Source organism: Scardinius erythrophthalmus (genome assembly GCF_964197995.2).
Source record: "Scardinius erythrophthalmus genome assembly, chromosome: 23".
Classification (NCBI taxonomy): domain Eukaryota; kingdom Metazoa; phylum Chordata; class Actinopteri; order Cypriniformes; family Leuciscidae; genus Scardinius; species Scardinius erythrophthalmus.
Genome location: NC_138243.1, coordinates 4,748,470 through 4,757,464, shown reverse-complemented (window position 1 = coordinate 4,757,464; position 8,995 = coordinate 4,748,470).

Genomic DNA, 8,995 nt, shown 5'->3' with positions numbered 1-8,995 from the left:
GTTCTATAGATCGAAGCATTCTGAGCATGCGCAGAACCAAGACTTCCCCGGTACCGAAACTCTTCTCGTGATTGGTCAGCAGAGCGGTCGGTCATTAAAATAAGCCTCGTGATTCATAATCTATTAGATTTCCAGTTAGTCCTCGCCCACTGCCCGAAAACCCTGTAAAATGATCTTGCTTCCTGAGCGTATTTACATAAATAAAAAAAACAAACAAAAAAACATGAAAATGCTTGACAAACTCATTAATGCTATTTTGGGGGCCTATTCTCGTTATAAAAAACGTTTTCAAATGATTAACTTCAGTTCACCAACTTTATTAGTGCTCTAGCTGTCACAGTATTGTGCAATCCAGGGACATTTATATGAAATGGTCCTTTTGTTGACAAAAGCCTTTTGTTTAGGACGTGTTATGACAAGCTTAAACGAAAACATCACTTTTCCAAATTGCCCTCAGCACCAGTATATGCCTGCAGTGCATTGGCACATGAATAATGACAGTTGTTTAAGAGAACCATGCATGGATTTCACAGTGAAATTTGAAGATCCCAAATAAAACTATGATCTGTCCTGTGACAGATGGGTTTTGGCTCATGCTATAAATCAGGGAAAACAAGTAATTAATTATAGTTAGTGTGTGTGTGTGTGTGTGTGTGTGTGTGTGTGTGTGTGTGTGTGTGTGTGTGTGTGTGTGTGTGTGCTTAAAATAGCTCGCTGGCGCCACCAAGCTAAAGTCATGTGTTTGATTCTCAGAAAATGCATAAACTGATAAAATGTGAACCTGATTATTGTCAAAAAATGCCTGTTTTTGTTAAACTTTCATGAACTTTCTATTTGTTTTTATCAGTCACTTGTTTTCCTTTGTTCCAGTTTCCCGCTCCTCATTTATAACTAGCCTATGGTTTCTGAATAAACGAGTCACTACTTGTTTTTCACGGTCTATGGTTCATCATTTGAGTTCAATCACCCTGTCTATTTAAGTTCCTCCTTTATATTAAGTTGTTGTCTGGTTTTGTAATCCTTTTATATTTTTATTTTATTTTATTTTTATTTATTTTATTTTGTTATTAAATTCGGACTGTTTGTGTTGTATTTTGTGGTTAAAATTTTGTTTTGCTGATTGTTCGAGATAAATAAAAAATGAAATGAAATATTGTTTGTATAGACACTCAGTTATGTTGCATGCTTGCCTTTGGATTACATGATTTTGTTGTATTAAAGAACTTTTGTTTGTAGAAACCTGTATGAACCTTTTTCATCATCTTCATCTGAACTAACATCTGGACTGAAAGTGCACTGATGAACTTGCAGGGCTGCTTAGAGGCTACAGACATGAATATCTTCAAGGATGCTTCAGATGATATTCACGACTCAGAGACTGTTAGTTATTAGCCTATATTAACTGGTGTGCATCTATCTGTGTCCCTTCTAGAACTGTTCGTGTTTTTCCAAATCAAAAGCGCTGGTTTAATGGCGATATACGCTTGAAGATCAAGCAAAGACAGGTAGTTTTCTTCTAGAAAGACAAAACGTTCAGGTGGAGAAAAAACTTTTTCTCCACCTGAACGTTTTGTCTTTCTAGAAGAAAACTATCCAAATTTTAATTACTAAGAAGACAATATGAAAATCTTTGAAATATAAAGACAGGTAGCTTTCAAAGCTGGGGACAGGGAAGAATATAGGAAGAATATAAGAGGGCCCGATACGATTTGAGCAGTGGTTAAATTGGGCCGGGGCCCTCCGGGGCTCTGCCCCGACACATAAGCCTGCTCGTTTGTGTCCTGATGTGCCTGTTTGCAGTCAGTTGCCTACTGGAAATTATGTCACATAAAATTTGATGAAAGTGATGCCTTTGAAAACATATTTCTGATTATAAATGAAAGATTTTTGAAATGGCATGTCTATTTTGTCTCGGCGGAGCTGAGATGAGAACAATCGGAACACGGCCGTCGTTGTCAGTCGACCATGATCGCGCACCGCTCGGGCATACCATGCGCATCTAGGTAGGCTACTACTCAGAACTCCGACCAGGATAAATGTACGCAGCAATATATATAATGAATGTTCCTGGGAGATCCGTAGTTGCGCGGGATGTGGAAGCGCTCAAAAGTTCCAGAACCTTCTGCTGCCTTGAAAAAAAAAAAAAAAAAAAAAAACGAGCTGCTGGCCGCCGCTGCAGATCAATTTAGTCAAGTTCAGCACAACGTTGGTTGTACAAAAAGTGCCCTGGCCTTGAATGACAAGGTAAGGAAAATATGTTTGGCACATGTGAGTCACTACTATATCATAACAAGGTAATACAATGTGTAATCAAGTGATGTCAATTCCAGCGTTATGGCATACCTGTCAACATTTGGGTACCAAAATACGGGAGACCTGGGGGGGTTTCAGTTCAACCACGCGGTTTCATGTCATCTACATACCCCATCGCCAAATCATAGAAAAATTCAGTTAAGACAGTTGTCTTCATCTTAACAATACACAACAAATCAATGTACAGAAAAACAGATTTCTAAACTAAGGTATAGGCCACAAATCTGTGAGTACAGTTTGCAAAACTGAACAGGTGATGTTGTGTAATATTCAGTTACTGTAAGAAACTGTTCCAGCGGGTGGAGTTTACTGGTACTGAATATTACACATCACCTGTGTATACTCCATTAACTAGAACAGATTTTCAAGGGAACTGAATATTACGTCCAAATATTGTTATGTAATCAATCACCATATTGTTGTGTAACTTCACCTATGGAACAGTATTTCACAATTTTTCACAGGAACTGAATAGCCTATTACAAACAACTATTGCGAAGGAACGTTCTCTTTCATCATCTCGTTTCGAGATCTACCTATGGGAAGGGCATCCGTACCTGACCTCTGCAGAAGCATCCAATTGCACCAAGTCTGGCTAGACAGACAGAAGCGCGCAGCCAATGCCAGGTAAGGCCACACCCCCTTACCGAGGCATATAACTTCTCCGCGCGCTGCTATTCCTCAGTTGACATTCGCTTCTCGCTATCTCTGCACTGACACAGTTCGGTTGGATTAACGTTACGCTGCTCACTTTCGAGTCTTCAGGAGGACATATCGCCAGATCAGCCTCCGCCAGACGTGAGTGACAGTCGTTTCTTCAGCCTATCCGCTGTGTTTTTTGCATCCGGAGCCGCCCGCGCTCTCGCTGTCCTTCACCTGCTCCTCCTTACATGGCTGCCCGCCACGTTTTTTTCCGAGTTCTTCACCGCTGGCCCACCCATGGCTATGTGACCGTCTAAACCGCCGCTTCTCCGGGGAACTATCACGACGAGCCTGTCCGGCCGCGTGTGGTGCTCTCATCGCCGGTAAGGACCCTCTCGTTCTGCGCGGTCTGCTTGGGCTTTACATGCTCAAGAAGCTTAGGAGAACCCGGAGAATTGCGGTCATTGTAATTGCTGTAACGTTAGCTTTTACTAAGCCGGCTTTTAGTTGCACGATCCCGAACGCCGTGCTAGGCCTTTCTGACTCAGATGGAGGACACAGTGATGATGACGCGCTACCGGGGGACTCCCGGAGCGCCACCTCTCTAAAATATTTGAGCTGACATCAGCCCAATCCGCATTCCCTGAAGAGGACATCTTCGCGGGAAAACCTCACTCTCGTTGACGAACCGGCTGGTTCCGATGACGAAGCTCGTAGCGTCCCGCTAGACTGTTAATACGGTCTCACGGGCCTTGATGTGTTACGATCACGTGTTGAGGTTTTCAATTTACGCCTTGCTATGCCTTTCTGACTCGGATGGAGGACACGGTGATGATGACGCGCTACCGAGGGACTCCCGGAGCGCCACCTCTCGATCCCGAACGCCGTGCTAGGCCTTTCTGACTCGGATGGAGGACACGGTGATGATGACGCACTACCGGGGGACTCCCGGAGCGCCACCTCTCTAAAATATTTGAGCTGACATCAGCCCGATCCGCATTCACTAAAGAGGACATCTTCGCGGGAAAACCTCACTCTCGTTGACGAACCGGCCGGTTCCGATGACGAAGCTCGTAGCGTCCCGCTAGACTGTTAACACGGTCTCACGGGCCTTGATGTGTTACGATCACATGTTGAGGTTTTCAATTTACGCCTTCCTAGGAAGGCGGCCCCGAACGCAAGCGGCCTGCCTGTTGTTCGACCGTTGGGAGTATCGAGCCCGCCTTCACGGGCCACGAGCCCTCCGGATTCTCTCCCGGTCCCGGAACCCCTGTCCAAAAGACATAGGGTCTCCCGCGGACGGTCGGTTAATCCCGTCTCGTGGCAGCCTAGCCCGTGTGTTTAGTGATGCTGTCGTGAGGAAAGTACATAAGCAGTGTAACCACACCGCACGCACTTGGTTCCCCTCACCCAGTTATAAAGGCTTCGGCCCCAGTGTTTTCCCAACACAAAACACACACATCACTAAACAACACATTTAACAAATGAATCAGATGAATTCGTGCAGATTTATATATCTGCCAACATAGAGAGCAAATCTCTCTGATCCCATGCATGTCGCCCTGAGTCTGTCCACAAGAGGGCGCCATTGCCTCACAAATCAACCAGCTGGGCTCACACAGCTCAGTTGCGGCTGCCTAGCCCGTGTTTTTAGTGGACGTTGTGTGTGGAAGGCTTCGGCCCCTGTGTTCCCCAATACAAAACACACACATCACTAAACAACACATTTAACAAACGAATCAGATGAATTCGTGAAGATTTATATATCTGCCAACATAGAGAGCAAATCTCTCTGATCCCATGCATGTTGCCCTGAGTCTGTCCACAAGAGGGCGCCATTGCCTCACAAATCAACCAGCTGGGCTCACACAGCTCAGTTGCGGCTGCCCAGCCCGTGTTTTTAGTGACGTTGTGTGTGGAAGGCTTTCGCCCCTGTGTTCCCCAGCACAAAACACACACATAACTAAATAACACTTTAAAACAAACAAATTAAATAAATCCGTTACAGAGAGAGTATCTCTCTCCGTGGATATTATTTTTCTGCCTGCACTTGTGATTGCCCTGTTCATGTGTTCAGGAGATGTGCGTTTTCCCCCACACTTAAAAATCAGGGGGTACTTTGTGAGGGAAAGTTTAGCACAGTGGACACCACACTATGTTCCCCTCACTCTGTCAATAAAGGCTTTCAGCCCCAGTGTTTGCCCAACACAATACGCACAAAGTTACGAATCAAATGAGAAAACTTCTTACTGCAGAGAGAGGAAATCCCTCCGAACCCCTGCATGTCGCCTCTAGTGTGCCCACTAGATGGCGCATTTGCAAATGAACCAGCTGGGCCCATACAGCCCCGCTCCGGCACGAGCGGGGGCGCTCGCGAGTCACAAAGCGGCTTGGCAAGCCGTTTCAGCGCCCGAGTGGGTTTTGCGTACCGTAACCCAGGGTTACAGGCTGCAGTTTGCAATAAAATCTCCAGGTGTTCTCTCTTCTCACACAGAAGAAAACGCCGCACACATTCTGAAAGAGGAAATTTCCTCCCTCCTAAACAAGGGAGCGATTCAGATGGTGCCACCCAATCTGATAAACCATGGTTTTTATTCCTGGTACTTTCATTATCCAAAAGGCGTGGCGCCCCCCCGCTATATATTGGACCTTTGAGTGTTGAACAAACATTTAAGGAAATACAATTTCAGAATGTGACACAAGGCTCTCTCGCCCGTGCCATAAAGCAGAACGACTGGTTCACATCAGTCGATCTGAAAGATGCTTTCTTTCACATAAGCATCTACCCTCCACACAGGAAATATATTCGTTTCGCCTACCAAGGCATTTTTACGAATTCACAGTTCTTCCGTTCGGGTGCAATTTGAGTCCCCGAACTTTCTGTGTGCGGAGGCGGGCGTGGCGCCCCTGAGACTATCAGGGCTGAGAATTCGTACTTTCATATACGATTGGCTCATCATAGCCAAATCAAAGGAGAAGTTGTCGCTGGTCACCGGCCGGGTGCTCGCGCACATCACATCCCTCGGGTTCAAGGTGAATGCGAGCAAAAGCAATCTGACTCCCAGTCAGAATGTTATTTTCCTGGGCTTGGAATTGAACTCAGTCTCCATGCAACGCGTCTCTCTCAAGAGTGCGTTCGCTCGCTGATGGACTGTCTGTCCCAGTTCAGAGAAGGGGCGAGAGTACAATATCGCACATGCCTCAGGCTGCAGGGTCTCATGGCTTCATCTATCCAAGTTGTGCCGTTGGGTCTCCTGAGAATGAGAGCGTTCACAAAATGGGTTTTGTCACTACATTTCAGCCCGATTCGTGATCTCTGCCGCTCGGTAACGGTGACGTGCGCCTGCTCGGCGGCCCTGCGCCATTGGGAGAGCGAGAACTTTTACGCACGGGGAACCCCCCTCGGGACGGTTACGATGCGGAAAGTTGTGACGACAGATGCGTCCTTAACAGGCTGGGGAACCACCCAGGATGGCAGAATGCTGAACGGTCTGTGGCTGAGCAGACCACGTTCAGCGCACATTAACTATTTAGAGCTTTTACCATTTGGAAAGCTCTGAATCATTTTCTGCCTCGCCTGCAGGGACATCCCGTTCTAGTACGGTACGATAATACCACGGCAGTGGCTTATATCAACCATCAGGGCGTCGAAACTCCACGCTCTAGCTTACAGGCTTTTGATGTGGAGCAGACGGGTTTTTCTGTCATAACGCGTGACTCATGTTCGGGGCATTCTGAACAGAGGCGCCGTATCTGCTATCGAGGGAAAACCCAATCTACGGAGATTGGCGTCTTCACCCGCAGATAGTGGAAATGTTATGGATGAGATTTGGACAGGCAGTTATAGATCTTTTCGCCTCGCGTGAAAACCACCATTGTCCTATGTTCTTCTCGCTAAAGGACATGGACGCGCCGCTCGGGGCAGACGCACTGGCCCACCCATGGCCCAGAGTGCTCCTGTATGCTTTTCCTCCCCTGTGCCTGATGATTTCACACTGGTCAGGGTGAGAGAGCACGGCCTGTCTCTCATCCTGAAAGCACCCAGGTGGCCCAAAGCCCCGTGGCTGGCAGAGATAATCCCTCTGTTATACGCCGAGCCATGGCGCCTCCCCCCTCGCACGGACATACTGTCCCAAGCCAACGGGGAGATTTACCACCCCCATCCGGACAGGGTGGCTCTCTGGGCCTGGCCCTTGAGAGGACGAACCTAAATGCACTCGGGCTCCCGCCGCGTGTAATCGCCACTACTCAGAAAGCCAGCGCCGTGTCCACACGATCCCTATATGGCTGTAAGTGGCAAGTGTTCGAAGGGTGGTGTGATGGGCGTGGTCTCACATCTTATCAGTGCTCTGTGCCTGATATTTTGTGTTTCATGCAAGACCTCATGGAAAGAGGCAGGTCCTTTTCCACCATTAAGGTCTACCTGGCTGCGATTTCAGCCTGTCATGTGGGTTTTGAGGGCTCCACCGTCACACCCTCTAACCCGCAGTTTTATGAAGGGTGCACGCCGCTCTTTGCCGGTCATCAGGGGATCTGTTCCAGAGTGGGACCTCTCCATGGTGCTGGAAGCGCGGCCTCTGTATCTTTTGAGCCTCTGGGGAGTATTTCCCTTAAGCTGCTGTCCCTCAAGACAGCTTTGCTCTCGGCCTTGGCATCTGCTAAACGGGTCAGTGAGCTACATGCACTCTCGGTTAACCCCTCGTGCGCCAAATTCTCCCTAAGTGGAGATAGGGTTTCCCTTAAGCCTAACCCGGCCTTCATGCCGAAACGCTTCCCTGCGTTCACTTCGGAGGTTTTGGAGCTATCCGCTTTTCACCCTCCACCTTTTTGCCTCCCCGGAGGATCAGAGGCTGAATGCTCTGTGTCCCGCCCGTGCTCTGCAAGCATATATGACCAGGACCAGTGCTTTCCGCAAGTGCTCTTTGATTCAAGGGCTCCGCACAAGGGGAGTCCCATTCCAAAGTAATGCCTCTCACATTGGCTTGTGGACGCTATACTATGGCTTATGAAGCAAAGGGAGTGCAGCCCCCAGGGGGCATCAGAACTCATTCCACAAGGGGCTTAGCGCCTCTTGGGCTTTGTTCAGGGGAGTGCCACTGCAGGACATCTGCTCCGCTGCCAGCTGGGCCTCTCCACATACCTTTGAGCGTTACTACCGGTTGGATGTCACCAGAACCTCGGTGGCACTCTCGGTCCGAGGGGTAGGGTCCTCTTAACCCTTTCCCACAGCCCCGTTGGGTTAACCAACGAGGAGTGAATAGGCCGGCTGGCCATGTTCATTCCTGTCACCAAGCATTCGCATTCCTTCTTGGGTTTAGCTATGTGCATTGGTGGTGCGGGGGCCATTATCATGTATGTGTCTCATGCATGTTTCATGCCCTGCTTGTCCACAGCAGTTTAGAGTGGCGTCATCCTTGCAGGGTCATGTTTGTGGGACATGTCAGGCACCGCCTCTCTGAGGTGACCGTCCTTCTCTGGCCTTCAGAACCTCACTGTGAGTGTATTGGGCAATCGGGGAGCTGTCCATGTCTCTCTCATAGGTGGATCTCGAAACGAGATGATGAAAGAGAACAATAGGTTACTGTCGTAACCCCGGTTCTCTGAAACATCGAGTGGAGAGATCCACCAGCGTTGCCCCGCTTGCCGCACGAGAAGCGAATATACTTACTGAGGAATAGCAGCGCGCGGAGAAGTTGTATGCCTCGGTAAGGGGGTGTGGCCTTACCGGGCATTGGCTGCGCGCTTCTGTCTGTCTAGCCAGACTTGGTGCAATTGGATGCTTCTGCAGAGGTCAGGTACGGATGCCCTTCCCATAGGTGGATCTCTCCACTCGATGTTTCAGAGAACCGGGGTTACAACAGTAACCTATTGATTTACAAAACAACGATTGTGAAAGCGTGCACGGATTATGAATTTGTTCACTGTTTTACGTAGTTTTTTTTTTCTGTATAGTTTTTAATATTTTTTAATAAATTTTGCATTCTATTTTGGCTTTCTCGTGTGTCCCTATTTTTGTTGTGTCACTTTTGAGCCACGGGGC